The sequence below is a fragment of the Sinohyriopsis cumingii genome, chromosome 18 (assembly GCF_028554795.1).
Source record: "Sinohyriopsis cumingii isolate HCF-2022 chromosome 18, ASM2855479v2, whole genome shotgun sequence".
In the NCBI taxonomy this organism is placed as follows: Eukaryota; Metazoa; Mollusca; class Bivalvia; order Unionida; family Unionidae; genus Sinohyriopsis; species Sinohyriopsis cumingii.
The window spans coordinates 49,545,389-49,567,972 of NC_142978.1; the positions used below are offsets into that span (position 1 = coordinate 49,545,389).

At 39.1% G+C, this 22,584-nt stretch overlaps 1 protein-coding gene across 1 annotated transcript in view; it reads left to right on the forward strand.

Moving 5' to 3' along the window:
• Positions 1–963: 963 nt before the first annotated feature.
• The window catches only part of LOC149776601 (uncharacterized), a 58,811-nt gene continuing 37,190 nt past the window's right edge, over positions 964–22,584 (forward strand). Inside the window, exon 1 of the mRNA XM_089941092.1 lies at positions 964–1,006. The gene's annotated coding sequence lies outside the window, so the exon portion shown is untranslated. The remainder of the gene's footprint in view (positions 1,007–22,584) is intronic.

Here is a 22,584-nt window from a genome sequence, read left to right on the forward strand (position 1 = left end):
CGGAAAAAATGCTCTGAAAATAGACTGGGGATGCATTCGTGGGTACTGAAACGGGACTATTAATTGTGGTTTGATTCCATATGCTACATGTTTTGCACTCTGCTATAGGGTGCAGGGGGCAGATTTTATGCACAAATTTAGTGTAGCATAGACCTACTTAATATAAAAATGCATAAAAAATTAAATACACGATTGAGGTCAAAAAGGTCCATATTTTTGGAGAGGTATAATAAGTCAAAAACAATAATATCATTGACAAGTCGGTGGCAATTCATACAATAAAAAGTAGTTGCACACAACCCCCAAAATTTTGCATGCATTTTTCATGCCTTTAGGTATTTTTTAAGAACACGTGATGCTCACAATGCAAACACAAGCCCTTTCACAAAGTGATAATTTTGATAAACAGTGTGTACTTAATAGCATGATGCAATACAAAATAGTTGTCATCCAGGCAGTTTTTGAGATATTCTACTTGCCTTGAACCAATGTGTTTATTGCTACAAGTGGCTAGCTCTGCTTCCTAGCCGATCGTTGGTATTTTACTGGCTACATGCAGTGCAGAGACTACGTGAAGTGTACATGCCTCACGTCAGTTTTAAGAACAATACAAACCGGAAATGCCAATTTCACAAATATGACCATATAATTAATTATTACACAATAATAGCTCAACAAAACCACACCGTAGCCTTAAGTTAAGACTCTGGGGCCAATTTACGAAACTGTCCATTGCCACCTACACTCCGAAGTGCAACGTTGTGAATATATAAGGCAAGGAACCAGACTAACTAACAGTACACCAAAAAAATGTATCTGAAAATAATATTCAGATATAAATAAGGTGATTCTACATACATAAACAAGTATTTGAATAATAATAATAATAATAATATATCGTTCGCATCGGTTTTTTCCGTCAAAGGACGAGTAACAGGGGATTCCCCTTTTTAGATTGCCGCAAGTAGCCATGTTTTATTATTACTGTGTGCACTACTGCGTAGTAGTAAGTAGTTCAATTTTTTTAAATTTATTTTCAACTGTTGGGAACTTTTGTTGATAACATTACTATAGAACCTTTATCATTTTATAAAATTTAGTTCATCCAGCTGTATTCAAGAGGTTGTTAGCCTTAAATTATAAGGAGAGTATACATTTTAGGCCAAATTAGGGGTTAGTGGTAGCCAACCGACATCATAACACGCTATATAACTACAAGGGAGGACACTTCTTTCCTTGCTGGCGCGACCTATTTAAGAAACTTCCACGAGTCAACACCTGACATTAATGTACCGTATATATAAGCGTTAATTACCATCATTAAAAGAAGGAATGAAGAAGCGTACAGATCATGTCTTCCCCCAATAAACTAATTAGGAATAAATGTTATTTACTAAGCAGTGTTATATGCATATATGAGTAACAATAAGGAAATAAGGGGGGGGGGGGAGATATAAAATGTGAGAAATAGTTATCATGTGTATGGTAGCTTGGGACCACATTTGAACTGTTAACAGAAATTCACACCTATTTTAGACATTGTTAGCTATAACAAAAAAGGGCATTGTTTATTTGTCAATCAATTGCTGTAGAACAGGCGGTTTCTTTAAGTTACTGTCTAAGAGGCTGGAGTCTAACCTTTAGCTGTTGTCCAGTTTGTGCACAGCTGACCATAATAAGAAATGGGGGCATGTGGGGGGATAACGCACTCCACAGGGAGAAATGGCACGTCCTTTGAGAATTTCAGGTGTATTAGACCTGAAAAAATCGTTGAATATTTAGTGAAAACTATGCTTAAATATGCCATAAAAAACTTCCTGATGGTAGGTCCCAGTCTGCGTTTGTTCGGATTCAATCTCCCAACTTGGTTTTTGAAAAGATTTATTTTTTGCATGACATGCTAGAATAACTACAGTATTAACTAAATTTATTCAATGACTATTTGAATTCTTTGGAAATCTTTCTGTACATTCGATACTTTAACACAGATGGGGCATTTTTCTTTGGAACATATTTGGATCTATTGGAACTATTGGAATTGAAAGGACTTTTAGGATATAGGAATTCATTCACCATGCTGTAAGTTAATTTAATTCTTTCACTCCTGTATTTTGAGAAATAAATTATTTTCAATTATACAGAACTTGTTTATTTTGTTTTTTCTTGTTGCATAGTTTAAGTCCCAGGAGTCATAACATGGAATTGATGGCAAAAGTAAAAGATCAATGAGCAAAATTAACTTACCCCGCCTGGATTCATGTTTAGGTGACACATTCCTTCAAAATATGTCAGCCAGTTGTAAATGAATTGACGACTTGTGCCATGATACATATATCACAGAACATCCGCTTTAACTTTGTATTATATCTCAGCCATGGATGCCAAAGTTTCCAGCTGTCGAGAAATTTTCGGGAACTTTTGACCCGTTCATCATTATGTGGTGTTGCACTTGAAGCATTACTACCATCACTACATGTAGATGATGTTGGACTGTCTGATATAACATAAAGTTCAGTGATTGTGTTTGATGAATTTGCTCTAAATCCAAAATGTTATTAATTTCGTTGTTGTTGTTGTGGGGTTTAACGCCATATTTCAGCACACAATGGGCTATACATGGCGGCCAGTATTAATGGTGGAGGAAGAACCCGGGAAAACCCCAGAAAGAACCACCGACCCATGAGAAGCTACTGGCAGGCTTTCTCACACACCCATATTGGCTGAATCCGAGACTCGAACCAACACAGGCAGCAGTGAGATGGCAGTGATCCTTAACGGAGAGCGCTTTAGACCACTCGGCCACTCGGGGCCCCACTATTAATTTTGTTAACTTACTCCTAGGATGAGGCGATGAACATGCAACTGTAAACCTTCATTTACCCATGATAAAGTTACACTGTCGACATTATATAATTATGATTGAGATTATTTCCATTTGCTTTGTATTTATACACAATAATCAGTACTTCAGAGGTAATCAGTTTTCTCTGAAGTTTCAGCAAAACTATTCTATTGGTACATTTTTTTTAAAAACGGGGATGAGCCGTCATTTGATTAATTGTAGCTGTTTCTGTTCGCGCTTTCAGAGGTTGGTCGATTGTAGGTATAGTCGGGTAGCATGACTGAGTGTATCACAACATTACTCAGGCCAGATGTCAACATAAGCAGATTATGATATACCAATGCACTGTAAAGATGGGTTTGTCAGTATGAACGAAGGATTTGGTTATGTAACAGATTTCAGTGCATTGTGCATCCAAGTTTGTGGCTTCCTTTCGTGGTCCCTTTGAAATCGTTTCATTTTGTGCCAGCTGTCTCACCAGTATAGTTTAAAAAACATTAAGACAAAAAAGTCAAAGAAAAAACGTTTTCCAATTTTTAAAATATAAACATTGTAGATAAACAAGTAATAAATAACAGTAGATGTTTCGTAGTTGAGTAGTGCAGAACAGAACAATTTGGAAATTCTTTCTTCGTAAACACCATTGTGGACTTGAAACATCTTAGTGACAGTGCAGTGTGCAAAACAGCTCTGAATACTACCTTTTAGTGGCTCTCTCTTCAGTGCAGTTTCATGCCATAATTGGCCCTGCACTGTGTACATTCAGATTCAGATATTGACGCTTTTCTACAAATTAATGTTTGAGTCAGACTTTACATACTCTGATTTCATTTTTTCTAATAAATGCAAATTCTCAAACAAGGAAATGGACATGTTTTCAAGTTCCACTGACCTTCTTTTCAGTTCGCTGGAATGCAATGAAAGCGGGGAATGCTGAAATTAGTTAAAAGGACGATAAGTATCTTGAATGAAATGAAGCTGTCTAAACAGTTTCTTCAATATTGATATATTTTTATTCTTTTTATTAAAGAAATGTTCTTCACCTTAATCCAATTTTGGCATTCTCTGCTTCCATCGCATTCCAGCCTGCTAAAATTTAGGCCAATGGAACTTGAAAACATGTTAATTTGTTTGTGTGAGAATTTGAATTTATTAGAAAAAAGACAAAATTAGTAAGGTTTGACTAAAACTTCAGGACTTGAGTTTGTAGAAAAGCATCAATATGGGCTGCAAAGTGTGTGAGATATTCCTAAAAACTGTACTCCTCATTCTGATGTTTGTCAACATTGGAACACTCTACTCAGTGCTGTTATTAGGCAGTAAGACCTTTACCCCAAAAACAGACACTTGTCTCACATTGTTGGTCTACAGTGGCTTAAGCCTATCAGGTACTGGAGTCGACTATATAGCTACAACAGTGATTCTAAATCTGTGTGCCGCGAGAGATTTACAGGTGTGCCATGAGAGTTTTGAAAAGTATTTAAAATTGCTAGAATTTGAAATTTTGAAAATATCGCAAAATTAAATGGGAAATCAATGTCGCAAAAGTTAAAATAAGTAACATATATAAAAATGCAATCTCTGTCAGTCTGTCATTCATTGGTTCCTTTCGTAACGGGAGACTTGTGCAAGATCTCATCCCCGAAATTCTGGACACACTGAGAGACATACAGTCGGCACTGCAGCATTACTTCCCATCACATGCAAGCGATGAATATGAATGGGTGATCAATCCATTCGGAAACAACGAAACTACAAATCTTACAACCGAAGAAGAAGAACAGCTCATTGATTTAAATAACGATAAATATTTTCAGTCAGTATTTCCCGAAAAGAGCCTGGATGAGTTTTGGATCTCAATCAAGAAGACATATCCTGCAATCAGTTCAAAAGCAATCAAAGTAATTCTGCCATTTGTGTCTTTGTGGTTTCGTGAGTTTGGATTTTCATCATTGACTGAAATCAAATCGAAAGAGAGAGAGACTTAAAATCGATGATGAAATGCGCGCTTGTTTGTCGACTTTGGAGCCTCGCTTCAATCTGATTTGTTCTTGAAAGCAGGCACATCCTTCACATTAAATTTAAAATTAAATATATGTGTAAAAATAAGTAAGTTCTTCACCACTAAAATTGTTAAATATTTTCAGGTGTGCCATGAAAATTTTTTTATCTTTTGGTGTGCCGCAAGACAAAAAAGTTTGAGAAACACTGAGCTACAATGTCATAGCTTCAACTTAGCCATAAAGTAAGGTACTGTAGTAAATGTCATACAGGTCATATATGTGTTCAGCTTTAATTATTTCAGTAATGGGTGTCTTTTTTAGAATTTGATTCTACATAACTTTAAATGGCAATTATTCACTTTATTTGGATCCTCGTACATCCATATTCATTTGGAAGGTCTTTAATTACACATCCTGAAGTACCTACGGCAAAATTAGCAATGAAGATCACTGACATTTTTGGACAAGATCAACTATCAGATGTAATCCAGTACAATCACAATGAAAGCTATGTATGAAAAAAATCTTACTATCTTATATTGTGACAGTTAAATTTGACATGCTTTTTCTTGACCCAAATTTTCAGGAATATCTCAGACACTTGGCAGCACCTATCAGTGTTTTTCTACAAATTCATGTTGCTTTAGTCAGACTTCACTTACTTTTTATGTCATTTTTCTCATAAATTCAAAACGTGACAATGAAAAGGACATGTTTTCAAGTTCTGTTGGCCTGCATTTCAGTTGGCTCTGATGTGATAGAAGCCAGAAATGCTGAATCGGTTAAAAGAATGATAAGTATCTTGGATGAAACAAATCTATCCAAACACTTTCTTCAGTATTAGGGGGCCCCCGAGTGTAGTCTAAAGCGCTATCCGTTACAGATCACTATCATCTCACCTCTGTCTGTGTGGGGTTCGAGTCTAGGATGCGGCTAATGTGGGTATGTGAGAAAGCTTGCCAGTAGCTTCTTGCGGGTCATTGGTTCTTTCCGGGGTTTTCACAGGGTTTTCCTCCATCATTAATACTGGCCGCCTTGTATAGCCTATCGTGTGCTGAAAATGGCATTAAACCCTACAACAACAACAACAACAACAGCAGCATCTTCAATATTAGCCTATTTTTATTCCTTTAGTTAAAGAAACATACTATAGCTTAATCAAAGTTTTGCATTTCCATGTCCAGATGTGATGGTACACCCATTATTTTTCAGAGGTCCCTCTGTAACTTGTGCCTCTACAAAACAATAATGAAAATGCCCAATTTATCAATCATGTTTGAAAGAGAAACATTGATTGGCTCAATCATTGTAAAAAAAAAAAACTGTTGGATCACAGTGGCAAGAAGACTTTGCTTGTACTCACATTAAATGGTTAGGTAGGTTTAGACCTGAAGCGAAAAAGTAAAATCCTGACGCAAAATCAGATTCTGATGAAAAGTGTATTATTTTGGTTTAAAACATCGGGTCTCAAAAATTCAGTTTTCTCTCTGTATTTTGTAATGCAAGGGGAAAGTCCAGATTATTTGGTATGCTTGTAGAACTACATCTGTCTACATTTCTGTAATACCACCCATTTTGGTGTAGGGTACTACCTCTTGATGTACAAACATGGTGCCAAGGGTTTTAGAGTTAAGCCTGTGATAGTAATCATTGCCAACATCTGTGTAACTACCAACACCTACATCATCAGAAGTACATTTATATAAGCTTTTTATAGCTTCTTGACTACAGTGGTCACCCTGAACTGAAAATTGACCTTATATAAGGGATAAAAGTGTTTACCAGTTTTGAACGAGACAGAATGGTAGTAATACACCATTTTGGTGTTAGGCAGGTGGTTGTCTGTCTTGTGAAGGGCCTCTTTATGGTGATGTAGCTATATTCAGTATAAAATTTATTCCATTTCTTAGAAGGCTATCATACGATCTATTGATGGCTCCATTTGTTTGTTGTTTATTTTGAGAAAATTTGTCTACATTATCTATTTTAGGAACATTAAGCTGCTTGATTTAACAAAAGCAAAAGAAATGATGAAGCCCCCTGATTAGTTGTGACAACTGTTGTGGAAAACTTTGCAATAGGAACAGAAATGTCCCAGCATTATTAAGTAGAAGTTCTTTCATTTGACGATTTGTTTTGTCGCAAATGATAAAATTACTTTTTACTTACAGGCAATAAATCCACCAAAACTTACTCTATGCCCACAGTGTGATAGTAACCAGAGTATATGATATGTTGTTGTTCATCCATCATTAGGTTTGTCCATCGGTTTACCATTTAATTCCAGCACAATAATATATGTTTGTCACCATGTCCCATTACCTGATTTTGTAAGTATGTTGCATGTAGTGCAAGGAAGAAACCTATTGATTTAAGGCTAAAATTTTTATAGGTCAAGGTCAGAAAGACTGAAAGAAGGAAAACTTTTCCACACAATAACTTTAAAAATCTCGTGCATTGGAGATAAAGCAAATGCCATTTTGGGTGAAAAGGAAAGTCGTCAAGGTCACAGTGACTCTTAGAAAAAAATGGTTTCAGTACAATATCTTAAGTTCTTTATCACTTACTTTGATGAAACTTAGTGGATGGCTTGCATTTGAGACAAGGAAGATACTGATTTCATTTGAGGTCATATGGTGAAAGGTCAAAGTCACTATGAAAGAAGGAAAATGAATTTCTATAAAATGAGGTAAGTTATGTGTCACATTTATTTTTTTGATTTGATATGATCCTATTGCAATGGTTACGACTTCCCAGATGGGGGCTTGCACACTAGTTGTATCAGATGCAGTTTTTTGTGAGAATACCAGTAAATTGTTTGTGGATAATTCACCAGATAATTTTTCTCTGACATTTGGCCATCTATAATAGTCATAATTGTGCCAGTGCGATTTCTAGTGTCCAGCCATCTTTTGTTGGAGTTGGAAAACCAATATCGAATTCTGGTCGTGTTGACGTCGCTGATACCATTGTGGTGGTCGGTGGTGTTGTGTTAATGATGATCTGTTCCAGTCGTGTGGTTATTTCTGTGGTCATTATTATATATACGTTGAATTCTAAATGTGGCGCTGGCAATGTTGGCAACAGTGTGTTGGCGTTCTTGTGATAATAATAAATTTCCTCCATTGCATCATATTCATTGTCTGATATTGCACCATTGTTTAACCGGACAGAACAGGTCAGATTAGTGAGGCTGTCAAAAGAAAAATGTGACAATCAATTGGGAAATGAAAATCTGTCAGTATACTATGACGTTCCTTGTCCAAACATCAGTAGATATAATGACAAGCACATCAGGGCTGAGCAAATCCCATAACCCGACGTCCCGGACTAGTCATTTTTGAAGTCGGACAAGTAAAATTTTCCAAGTCGCTAGCCCGGGACAAGTGCTTTTTGAAAAAGTTGGGCTAGTCCTTAGTTTCATGCTTTAATCACTATATCTGCCTTTATTTGACCAATCATGCCCTCTGGGCCTACTGAATACTTGATTCTACCCCTCTTCATGTATACATTTACATCCTTTTACTGCTTGACTGCATATTGGGCTAAGCGACCAAATTATCGGCAAATCAAAACACGCCAAACAAAAGAAAGCCATTATGATCAATTAGCAGTGTTATAAGCAGTTTTGTTGCAATGAGTTTACTCAATCTAGATCGTAATAGCGGCTCACTATGATTTTAATCCAGCGAGTCAGTGTAATTAAATTAATGAAAGGTACTTTACCGACATCAGTGTTGGTTTCCTTTTTGAACTGATTAAATGACAGTGATGATTCTTTAATTTATAGTTGATTATACAGATGATTAACTTCCACGTGCGATATTGTGTTTGAAGCGAAACAATTACGCTAATTAATGAGCTGTTTCAGCTTGTTTTTAAAAGAGAAAATTGATGTTATGATCACTTTAGAAGTAGTTGTCAAGCAAGCTGATAGTTGCTCAGTGGATAAAATGAGTTTGCTAAATTATTTTCGCAAGTAAGGTAATAACGGCGATTTGGTGAAGGTAAATTTGTTTGAAAATGGAGTGATAAAACGCAAGACGGATACTGAGTGTGCGGTAGCTATTTCTGAGTGTAAACGAGTATTTAGTTCAATGAACTTAATCAAGACTTCTTTAAGGAATTCCTTAAACCAAAAGAATTTACAAATGCTAATGAACATTTCTGCAAATGGACCAGAGCTTGAGAACTTTAACCCAGACACACCTATCAACTGCTGGCTTAGTGCTGGTGCAGGTGGCAGACATATCCACGGACATATTTTCAAATCCATCAGCTAAAACATGATCCTGAAGAAGCCAAATGTATAACAACCAATGTTTTTGAAAAATTAAATTCTTTCAAGAAATAACTATGTTGTATATTGGTTTTTTTTATTCTTTTTTTCTTTGGATTAAGCACATATGTCTCATCAAATCTCGGCAAGTGATTACCGTTTTGGGACCAGTGAAAAATAAGGTGGGACTAGTGACGAGTAAGGTGGGACTAGTGAAGAGAAAGGTGGGACTAGTGAATTTTCTGAAACCACTTGAGCAGCAGAGAGGGTGAACAGACCAAATTACCCGAGCAAAACCCTTGTGTTAGACCAAAAAAAATCCGTGCTCGTTCATATAGGTCATACCACGTCTGTGATTATTGTTTGTCCCAAACAAGATTGTAGACGAACCCTCTCTGCTGCTATTCATGTTGCAAAAGAAATTTTTACCACCATATCAAGTTTGATGAATATTTCTCAACGCGTTCTCCTCATCTGTTTCATCTTTATTTATTCTATGTTTCAAGTAATATTCAAGTTCTGATGGTGGTTTTGGATTTATGTTCTTTCTTTTTCTGTAATAGTTCATCAAACTTCTGTATCGATCTCCACCGCAATTTTTGCAAATCTGATATAATCCTCTAACGCCGTTGTTACATCCAACACAACTTTGTGAACCAGCATGAGGATTTTTCTTTAAAATATAATTATGTTTTTTACAATATTCTCCACGGCACCTTTTGTTGCATTTATTTGTTGTTCCTTGAATTAACCACGCACAGTTGTTCATTATATGAATGATATCTGTTTAATTAAATTTATTAATTTATCATCCAAATATTTTATCAAGACCCACACGATATCTTGTTCTAGGATCATGTAAATTTATTGTTATAAATCCATGCGGAGTAGCTTGCGCTCGTGAAAAGAAATTTCTGAATTTAATTATATCCATGTCACTGCTGCACCAAGTTTGATGAATATTTCGCAGCGTGTGTGTGTCTACGCCATTAAACACAACTAAAATATTACAATTGTCCCTGATTACTTTTGGTATTTGTGTATATCGTTGAGTAACATAGATAACATCTGTATTTTTATGTCTGCCGTGAGAAAATATCCTGGCTGGATTTGATTGTTTATCCAGCATCACATCATCATACACAACTAAATTATTAATAAATCCTTCTAAAAAATCAACGGACGGTGCTTCATCAGTATCTGTTATGAACTCTATAACATCATTATCTTTGTCCAGTAATCTTGCATTTTCGTTAAAATCTTTTAATACTTAATAACATCGTTGATCAGCGGATGGTGCTACCAAATATAATTTATCCCATTTCAACCATCTCATTATCAGATTAAGTAATAACTGCGTCTTACCCGATCCAGATGGTCCTATGATAATCATTCTGATGGAATTAGGTAGTGCAGGATGATGCTTAACAGGTTCTCGGTGCCGAGTTGCTGAGAAATCAATTATATCCATATATATTATAACATGAATTTATATTGTTTACGCTGTAGAGTTAAAACTCCAACTACTGATTTAGCTACAGTCATAACAAAAAATAAAAAAGTAGCGTATGGTGAAAAATGTTCGGTATGCGGTAGAAAGAAATTTTCGTTTTTACCTAATCAGCGCGGTGGTGATATTGCTAATTTGATGTCAAAGTTTCCAGGTACTCCATGGGCTAAATACCCAGGAGAAAAACATCTACCAGGATATAATTATTGCGGTCCTGGTACTCGACTCAATATCAGGCTCGATGATCAGGATCAACCAAAACCAGGCGAGGAACCAGTAAACACTATTGATCGAGCTTGTCATATTCATGATGTGGCTTATAAAAATAAAGATCTACAAGACAGACTTATTGCAGATGTGAAATTAATTCACGCGTTAAATTCCATAAAAAATAAAAATATCAGAATCATTAGCTAATTGGTTAGTAAGATCTGCGATGAAAAGTAAATTAGCATTTGGGGCTGGTAATTAATAATGGAATTAATTTATTATTCACCAAAAGGATATTGGAGAGGCAAAGCAGCAATTGGTAAACTCGCTGATGCAGCAGCGGTTAAACATTATACTGCTAAAGCGTGGTTATCCAAACAAGCAATATGGCAAATTTACCTACCACCACCGAAACGAATTCAGTACGCGTACTTCGATGTCAGTGTTCCTAATGAAGTTCATCAAGCAGATATTCTGTTTTTACCACATGATACTGTGCGTGGAAAAACGTACAAGTACGCGTTAACTGTAGTTGATGTTGCAAGTAGATATAAAGAGGCAGAGCCGCTATCAACGAAAACATCATCTGAAGTAGCCGATGCGTTTGAACGAATTTATCAACGAGGTGGTGGACCACAAGGTGGTCTACAATGGCCACAGCTGCTACAGGTTGATCCTGGTAAGGAATTTCTTAGTCCAGTATCATCGTTGATGAAACGACATAATACCAAAATACGACGAGGTCATACTGCAATTCACCGTGATCAGGCAGTTGTTGAGCGATTTAATTGAACACTCACTGAGCGGTTATTTGGATATCAATACGCGAAGGAATTTATTCAAGATTAAAGATCTCGCGAATGGGTTGCAAGATTACCAAGCGTGATAGCTGCATTAAATAGCGAGATCACACGAACAACCAACATGAAACCCATTAGCGCAATTACAAAACAAAATATACCAACACAACGAAAGGATATTGGAAAACAAAAAATCTTGGGTGATGTTACAGTTAGATATTTATATGAACCGGGTGAACTTGAAGGTGGTAGCGCGAGAGCGACTGATCCTATTTGGAGTGGTACCACACAAAAAATATCCACCGTGACAAGATCGCCAGGTAGACCTGCAATCTACAGACTAGAATCGGCTGCTCCTCAACGTGGATTTGTACATGAGCAACTACAAATAATTCCCACGGATACACAATTACCACTGCGATCACTTAACTAGCACTAGCGCCTCTACGTCGATTACACTCAAGACAGGTCAACATGGTATTTTCTCATGTATGACCGCGACTATTATCTTTTCTGTCTACGGTAAATTGTCTTGAATCATTACTCGAATACCTCCACAGCATTATACAATTGCAACTTGCGCAATGATTATTCTGCTGCTGTTTTAACTCGGTAATAAATTCAACATCAAGATCAAAGTCGTGTTTATTTTTTTTGTCAGATTGTTTGTATTCAATTAATTTTTTTCTTATTATATCATCATCAATGACGTTAAATTTATTAACGATTTCAGGAATTATAATTCTACGTAATTGAGATATTTTTCTGACCCTCGATACCGCTAAATAAACTAAATTTGACCACTCAATGTGATCGTCTACAATCCAGACTCGTGTGTCAGAAATAGTTAATCCCTGAGACGAGTGGATCATCATAGCGTATCCCAACACCCATGGAGATTTGTCAGCGTGTAATGCATCTTCGACCACACTGATATCAATGGCGACAATATCATTTAATACGAGATTTTGATTCTCAGTCTGTCCTGGAATATCAACATTAATATTCTGTTTTCGTGTATCTGATGGTCTATAACACAACGGTACGGGTAATTCTGAATATTTTTCTTTATGCAGCTGAAATAACTGCTGTTGTAAATTGTCTCTGATTATTTTTCTGCTTGCTTCGATCAAATCGTTGGGTCTCCATAAATTCAAAAAATCACTCATTGAGGTCTCTGAGATTACTCCGCGTATTATTTCACACTGAATTTTGTTTGATTGTAATCTGATTAATTTTTTAAATTCCTTTAAATTTGCATTGAGAGCTCTATGATCATCATCTATTTCTTCGTAATAATCAACGAAAATTTTTAACCAATCATGTGGAGATGGTCCAACAAAAGGCGGCGGTTGACCATGATCGCCACACACCACTACAGTGGTATTTTTCGTCAACAACCAATCAAGAAACATTTTTAATGTATCCAATGACACCGTACATATCTCGTCCCAAATAATTATTTTAGGTACATACTTTTCTCCCATTCGTTCAGGAGTCCATGTATCCCTGCGCCACCGAAAGAAACTATGATACGTGCACAATTGTACTTGCCGTTGTTTCATCTCGCGTGCAAGTCTATGTGTGGGTGTCAGCACAGTCATATCTGAATTTCTAAAAACATTAATCGCTCGAGTCGTCTTGCCGCATCCACCAGGTCCATTGAGATATACTGTCTTATATCTAGTTATTGGATCACTCAACGATGGCGCTTTCGACATTTCTGATATTTTATTACACTTACGATAAAAAAGTCTCATCAGAACATCTGCTGATTCTGTATAAATGTGTAATATTTCCTTTTTTATTCTCCACGAACTCCATCGTTCATCATTACTTGTAAACTTCATAACAGACTCTAAATATTTACTGGAAATATAAAACGAATCTGTTGCAACTCTGACTGCAGTCTCAGGAAATCTATTAATTATCGATAATAAATTTATAGAAACATAAGCCAACATGGAAGATGTTAGATGAGTATACTGTGGGGAGATATCATTTATATGACTAACGATCGTACCCAATTTTGTTCCATCGGATAAATAAACACTTTCTCGATATACAAATATATTTCTCGCTGTTGTATCAGCAATTATAAAATCGTACTCGGCATCATCTAAAATTAATCGTGTGTGATGTCTATTATGATCATATGCACCACCCTGAGTAAATTTACCTATAATTTTTCTACCGAGATCTTTTGCGTTTTTGAGTTTAATCTCAAGAATTTTAGGCGCTTCTTTGATAATATCATCTTCGGAAACATCAGGACATTTTTCCTTAAACTCGCTAATAACTTCATCAGCACTGATAGAATCTGCCATGGGCAACCAAACTTCGGTCTGTGCGTGATATGATATAATTGCCTCACTAACCACCAACGATGTCAGTGCTGCACAATCTAGCATATATCGTAATAAAACTATAGGCGCCCAACGTTTTTCACAAAAATGTCTGCCAAACAAAACATAACAAATCTTGTGAAGATTTTCCTTAAACTCGAATGATTCAACACAAGCGAATCCAGTCAGATCAAAATCAGGTAATGGTCCATTAATTGCCACTCGTGTCATCTCGTTTGTAGGGTGACCGAATCTTTTAAAGTATACAGAACAATCTCCGTATCCTAGAAAACTTCCTGGATAACATGCAACCATATCAACTGAAATAACATCGTTGTAATTATATTTGGTATTCCACAATCCGCCATGTCCGTATTCGACGCAACTTGCGCGTACATCTTCAAGTAAATCAAATCGTGTTGGTTTCCACGAATTTCTTTCTCTAGCGAAATGAGCCGCAACAGATGAAATGGTAAAGCAATTAGTTAGTAATTTGTCAGTATTTTCCGCGGAGTGCTTGCACTCTAAAAACTTCTCCGCGAGATTTTTCGTCTCGTCTTGGAGAGATTCTGTTAAATATATTTCACCGTTTGGTCTAACAAACTGATCAAATTCACCTTCCTCATTACTTTTAAATAACCATACCGATACAGGATCGTTTTTACTTATTTCGTTGATAAAATCAAACATATCTGCCCCCATATCTGGGGGGTAAAATCTAATAGTTCGATCACGTGGAAATATTGTTACTGCGCTGGTCCATGCGTGCGCGTTATGATCAATAATATTTATTGAAGCTCCTTTCGATTTATATTTCAATTCGTACAGTATTTCTCCCGTTATTGTCGCTACGGTTATTGGAAATTTTAATATTTTTCCTAACTCAGCAACATCTTTTATTGTAGCACCGGTATCCTTAATTGAATCAGCCCATGAGTTTATTTTTTTACGTCTTAAATCAGTTAATCCATTTCCACGCATCGAGTTTGTAAAGTGTTCTATTACTCGTTCGGCTACACAATTTAACCTTGAAAATTTCATGGGTGTCAGTTTATCAACGTTGTTTTTTTTTTTATCTCATAGATTCCATAAATAACCGCTGTTACAGGATACGCTCGCTCATAATACGGTTTGTCAATACCCATCAATAGACCCGGTCTGGAATTTTTACTTAATATGGCAATTTTATTATTGCCAAGGACAGGATCATATTTGTCACGGATAATCCAACTACCTGTTTCTGTTAATACAATAAATTTTACTCTGAAGAAATATTTTTGATTGCCCTCATACTCAGCGATGTAGTTAATGATAGTTGCCGCTCGCTTGACATTCATTGTGGCGTCCTTGACAGTATTGCGTATAATCTTGAATGTTGACCATGTATGAGATGCACCATCCGTGTAAAATTCTTTCTTGACGTCGTGAATTTTATTGATCAGACTTTTATTTTTCGGATCAACCAAATCTCGTACGGGTAAATCAGAAGATAGTCTGTCAAGGTTGAATTTATATTTAACAGGCCTAGTTTGGGATAATCTCTCAGTCTCATTCATATAATTAAAACAAATATTTAAATAAAGAAAATTATATATATACAATGTCTCAATGCAAATGGTTGATGATTGGCTCAGTAAATCGATGCAACAAATCCTGCAGAAAGGAATTCTGTTGGATGCACTTACAAAGTATGCGACGAGGAAGTCTAGGACCAATACCGTGTCTGTGATGTGGTATTGGAGTGTGAGGAAAAACAGAATTATGTGGAAAGTGCGGTGGAAAACGGTTTAGAGAACTTAAAAGATATTATGACAAAAAAGTTAATAATAGTGAAAACGCTATAAAATCCATGGAGGATTATATATCAAGATTTCAGACGAACAATGATTTAAACAAATAATATTATTGCATATATGGAGCAAAATATATTTGTCCCACATCCCACAATAACAAACTTTGAATCAGATCGTAATGGCATGATCAGACACTGTAGGTTGAGGAGACCAGTTGGTCATGTCATTAATTCTGGTTATCTAGCGTTCACATATGAGGGAGGAAAGAAAAGCTATCTGTATCATAGATTTGTGCATGAATGTCATAATGGGATGATCAATGACGGTCTTGTTATTGATCATGTTGACGGGGATCCTCAAAACAATAATTTATCCAACCTTCGTGTTGTCACACAAAGCGTGAACTCTGCACGTGGTAATACTGGAAGATGTAAAACAATCGGAAAGAGGGCGGTAAATTCCACAAACACAGAAACTGGCGAAGTAATTATATTTCGTTCAATGCATTCAGCTGCGAAATACTTTGATATTCACTCATATCCAGTGCAAAAAGTAGCAGAAAATATAACCAGATCTGCTTTCTCCAAAAAATATAAGCAGAAAATCACCTTTCAGTACTGTTAACTATCATCACCACCTCAAATTATATTTTTTTGGGGGGGTCAGAAATTGTCATTATTATACTACTTATTTTTTGACTCACGAGGGGGGGTAATTTATGGTCATAATCATGCACAACATCCAAGGTCTGTGATGCCTGGTGGAGCAAGTTGAACACACATAGACACAACACAGACAGGTTATTCTCCCTACTGACCATAATGGTTTGTTTTGTTTTGTTGGTTTTGACAGCATCTTTAACACATAACTGGCTATATTATGCTGAGGAAATGGAAGCTATCTGCCTTTCTCAAGGTCATCATTACATCTAACCTACAGAAAACCGACATGTATATTCCAGCCTACTGAGTGCAGAATCCAGCGTCTAGTCTGTATCGTGTGGCAATGTACTGACTCATAGGTCCGCGATAGTGTTTGGAATTAAAAATCAGTGCATTTTCCTTGTTCAGTGCAGAAATATAATGCGAGATTGTGTATGTATGTGTGATTATTTATTTATCGAGTAAACTATCTTTGACCAGTCTAGCAATTAGATGATCTAGACCGGATGTTCTATCATACATGGCATGGTATAGTAAATAGGAAATTCCTTAATTTAGCTTTGTTTGGTGAAAACATATCATATAAATGTATTTCTTGAATTCAGAATTGTATTATTCGAAATTAGTTCCTTTTCAGTGATTATTAGCTATATATTAACTTTCGAAATATATGTTTGTAACAAGATTTGATAGCTCAATCGGTATCGTATTGGACTGTGACACTCGCGGTCCAGGATCGAATCCCCATGGCTGACAACATGTCGGTGGTTTGCGCATAATTGCGATTTTTATAATAATTGGGGGCTCCGCCAGATCCCCCCGCTCAGCAAAACTCAACCACGTATCAACCGGTGTTTGATACATATTTTTGTATCACCCATGGGCTTGATTATTGTGGGTGGGTTTTTGCTGAGCATATATGTTTGTGCCGTCCTTATTCAATTATTCATTGTATATATTTCATTTCATACTTAATGAACTTGCTAAAAAAAACTCGTTTCATAATATATGTTTGTAATGTCCTTCATTCATTGTACATACCCATTTCATTGTACATACCCATTTCATTGATACTTAATGAACTTGCTAAAAAACTTGTTTCATAATATATGTTTGTGCCGTCATTCATTCATTGTATATATCCATTTCATTGTACATACCCATTTCATTGTACATACCCATTTCATTGTACATATCCATTTCATTGTATATATCCATTTCATTGTACATACCCATTTCATTGTACATACCCATTTCATTGTATATCTTCACCAAACACACCCTCTTGGGCCTCTAGACCGTTGTTTGACGGGTTAGAGGCTCTCATAGCGGGGTAGTGTTTTGTGTACCTGTACCTTGAACTCGCTAAAGACTCGATAGGGGTTCAGGGATAATTTTTTTTTTATTTTAAAGATTTACATATTATATAATGAACCATGAAAATATCAAAGACATTATTTCTGCTATTAAAAAACTAGAAGAAAATGGAATTAATATATCTGATGAACTCATCATCATCATCATTGGCGACTCGGTCTCGAAAGACCATGCGAATAGCGCCCTTGGGGTGTTGCCTGTCTCTGTTGGCAACGTCTGCTGTGGCTGTGCAGGCCTATACGTGAGTGACAGTCCCTACTGCAGTTGGTGCAGACATACTGGGAAGTCTGCATTACTGTGGTTGCTGTTGCGTTCTTCTTTCTCTTACGTTTCTCTGCCACCAACTGGCCTCTCCTCGCATCAGCGACTGATATGCCATTGTTTACCATCAGTCTCCAGGTGCCTCGGTCCTCAGCCAGCTCTTCCCAGCCATCGGGTGAAATGTTGCATGCCTTCATGTCCCTCTTGCACACATCTTTGAAACGGAGTGAGGGGCGTCCAACTCTTCTCATGCCAGTGGCCAGCTGTCCATATAAGATGTCCTTTGGCAGCCTTCCATCCTCCATGCGTCGGACGTGACCCAGCCATCGAAGGCGGCGTTTAATTAGCAGGGAGTACATGCTGGGGGTACTTGCACGCTGCAGGATCTCGCTGTGTGGAACACGGTCTTGCCAGCTGATTTTCAGGATGCGTTTTAGGCACCGTATATGGAAGGAGTTGAGCCGGCGTTCTTGCCTCATGTAGGTACTCCATGTCTCACTTCCATATAGAAGGGTGCTGAGAACACAAGCCTGGTAAACTCGGACCTTGGTGTGCTCTGTCAGCGCGTTGTTTTCCCAAACCCTCTTTGTTAATCGAGCCATGATGGTGTTTGCCTTTCCAAGCCTTCTGTTCAGCTCCATATCAATCGAGAGAGTGTTGCTGATGGTTGACCCTAGGTAGGTAAAGTTGTTGACTGCTTCCAGGGTGACACCGTTGATTTTGATTGAAGGGGCAATGGTGGTATCTTGCACGCTGACTTTTGTTTTTTCCAAGCTGATTGTGAGACCAAAGTGCGTGCAGGCAACAGCAAAACGGTCTCCCAGTCTCTGGAGGGCTTCCTCGGTGTGGGCCACAAGAGCTGCGTCATCTGCAAAAAGCATCTCCCTGATGAGCACAGCTCTCACTTTGGTCTTTGAGCGCAGTCGTGCCAGGTTGAACAGGCTCCCATCAGACCTGGTGTGTAGATATATGCCATCCGTGGACGTGTCGAAGGCGTAGGACAGGAGCAGGGAGAAGAAGATCCCAAAAAGTGTTGGTGCCAGCACGCAGCCCTGCTTCACACCACTGTTAATTGGGAAGGAAGTTGAGGATGATCCATCATACAGGACTGTTCCTTTCATATCTGCATGGAAAGAGATTATCATGCTGAGGAGTTTTGGGGGGCAACCGATCTTACTCAGAAGTTCAAAAAGGCCCTTCCTGCTGACCAAGTCAAAGGCCTTGGTGAGGTCGATGAACATCATGTAGAGTGGTTGACCTTGCTCTCTGCTCTTCTCTTGGAGTTGTCGTAGGGAGAAGATCATGTCTGTCGTCGACCTGCCTGCTCTGAAGCCGCACTGTGATTCCGGGTACACACGGTCTGCCAGCAACTGCAGCCTGTTGAGTATGATGCGGGCGTACACTTTACCAACAATACTCAAGAGCGAGATCCCTCTGTAATTATTACAGTCACTGCGGTCGCCCTTGTTTTTGTAAAGGGTCACAATTGTGGCATCACGCATGTCTTGGGGGACTGCTCCTTCCTCCCAGCAGCGGCAAAGTAGCTCGTGCAGTGGTTTAATCAATGCTGGTTTTCCACGTTTGATAGCTTCGGGCGGGATGCTGTCACTACCTGGTGCTTTGTCGTTTGGAAGGCAGTCGATTGCTTTGCTGAGCTCCTCTAAGGTTGGCACTTTGTCGAGCTCTTCCATGGTGGGCAGATTCTTTATGCTGCTGAGGGCTGCATCAGTGACTGACGTTTCTCTGGAGTATAGTTCTGAATAGTGCTCCACCCATCTGGCCATCTGTTGCCCACGGTCTGTGATCTTCTCTCCCGTCAGGGATTTCAGGGGAGCGACCCCTTTCACTGTAGGGCCTAGAGCCTTCTTGATGCCACTGTACATGCCTTGGATGTGTCCGGACTCGGCACTGCGCTGGATCCCTTCACACAGTTGTTGCCAGTACTCGTTCGCACACTGTCTAGCAATGCGTTGGGTGTTACTTCGGGCACTTCTGAGAGCAGCAAGCGTCCGTTCATTAGGGCATTTTTTGTAAGCTATGAAGGCTTTTCGTTTCTCCTCGATTTGTGGTTCCATCCTTGATAGGTGTGCATTGAACCAGTCCTGGCTGGGTCGTTCCTTCTTGCCAAACGTTGACATAGCTGTACTGTAGATGGCACCCTTCATGGCGTTCCACTTGGCTGTAGCGTCATACTCAGGCAGGTCCTGGAGAGCCTTGTTCAGGGCAGACACATACTCCTCCACCTTGGCAGGGACTGACATCTGTGCAGTGTTTATGCGAGGACATCCTTTTGGTTTTGTGCGGTGTAGCACGTGTGGCTGTAGTCGCACTCTGCTGCTCACAAGGGCAAGGTCGGAGTCACAGTCTGCACTGTGGTAGGTTCTGGTGGAGAGGACGCTGTTAAGGGCAGAGCGCCTGGTGATGACCAAGTCAAGTTGGTGCCAGTGATGAGATCTGGGGTGTTTCCATGACACTTTGTGTTGTGGCTTACACTTGAAGAAGGTGTTTGTGATGCACAGGCCATGGTAGGTGCATAGCTCCAGCAGTCTCTGGCCGTTTTCGTTGGTCTTTCCAGTGCCATGATATCCGAGGCAGGTAGGCCAGGACTCGTGGTCAGCACCTACTCTGGCATTAAAGTCGCCGAGGAGGAATAGTGGTTCATTTTTGGGGCATCCTTTGATCTGTTCGTCCAGCTGCCCATAGAACTGATCCTTCACGTCTTCTGATGACGTGAGGGTTGGGGCGTAGACACTGATGATGTTGACAGGACCTGAAGTAGTGGTGAGGCGGATGGACAAGAGACGCTCAGTGCCCCCTGTTGGAGGTTCAACCGAGGCCAGGAGATTGTTTTTGATGGCAAAGCCCACTCCGTGCTGACGGGGCTCCTCAGGTTCTCGACCCTTCCAGAAGAAGGTGTAGTTTTCCTCTCTGAGGGAGCCACTAGAGGCGAGCCTGGTTTCCTGGAGGGCAGCTATGCTGATATTTAGTCTGGTGAGTTCTCTATCGATGATGGCCGTCTTTCTGGTGTCGTCCACTTCTCTGAGGTCGTCGGAGATGCCTGTACACATGGTGCGCACATTCCAGCTTGCAAATCGAAGAGCTGGAGTCTTCTTTATTGGTTTCTTGTTTCTTTTGTCTGGTGTGGAGTTACCGTCTGCTTGTCATGCTGAACAACACACTGAGCTCCAGACACCCACTGGAGAAGGCAGACGATGGCGGGTCAACACCTTATTGACCGGGGGCTGCCCGGCTTGAGGCGGGCGATAGTTGGCCAGTGGGACACGATGATCCCTCCCACCGTCAAAGCTGACCCGTGGCGCCCCTTCCCTACGCCAATCGGGTGGGACTTATAACCCGTAAACTGTCAGCTTCCGTGTTGTTTCCTCACTCAGTAGCGAGACTGGAGTGTCCTCTCCAGGGCGCAAGCCTGGGCGTGGAATATGGAGATCCTGGGCTGCCCAGACGTCAGGATCCCCCTCTCGTCCTTGCTGGTGGGGTCCAAAGGAATGCTGAGCATGACATTTGGCACTAGTTTGGATGCAGGAGCTGCCGGAAGGAGGTCGTAGTCGACCCCCAGCCGCCTTAGGGGCTCCACTCCTGATTTTCTGTCTGGGTTTACTCCCGTAGCCTTTCCTTCTCCCGAAGATATCCACAAGGCAGTGGAGCCATAATCCAATGGATGGGACTTGGTTGGTTTTGAATCAGAGTTTCCTTCTCCTAGATGAACTGCCTGACAAGGCTAACGAGCTTCATCTGCCCGGGTTTGGGGTCAGAGTTTCCCTTCTCTTAGACTGGTTGCCTGCCAAGGCTAATGAGCCCAGTCTGCCCACCCAGTTATACCGCCGGGTACTCGGTCGCGCCACACAGCAGGCTCTGTTAAAACAGGGGGCACCGCGTGAAGGTGCTGCTGTGGACACAATAGTGTAGGAGAGGCCATATGCAAGTAACCTCCTGCCCCACAGAGCGAGACAGTGGTCCTGCGGCGATCACTACACCTGGGAAGGAGAGGCTATGAGAGACGCTTCACTTTCCTTTGGCAAGCGGGACGTCAGGCCCAGGCCACGCACCCCCCGATGAACTAAATCCTGAAAAAATAATATCTGATTTTGAAACGTTAAAAGAACTTAAAAATGAAAATAAGTATGTTCTATCATCTCAATATAAGTTCATAAAGCGGATTCAGGCAGCTATGTTTCAGTCACTGGCTATGGTGAACGATGATCAAGTAAATGAATTTATTCCTCTTTCTGTTGCAATAGAAAAGATCAGGTCGGAATTATCCAGCGAATATGAAACAAAAAAAAACAATCAGTACCCGCATAAGATACTTAAGAAAAATTAAGTCAGCGGGTAACGACTGATTAGTAGTATAATTTCCCTCACTGTATATCACATCAGAATTAATTTACATAAAAAAATAAAATATTTCAGAATAATAATAAAATATTTTTTGGAAAACTGATTGATTTCTATACTTTTAAGTACCAACCACCCCATCAGAA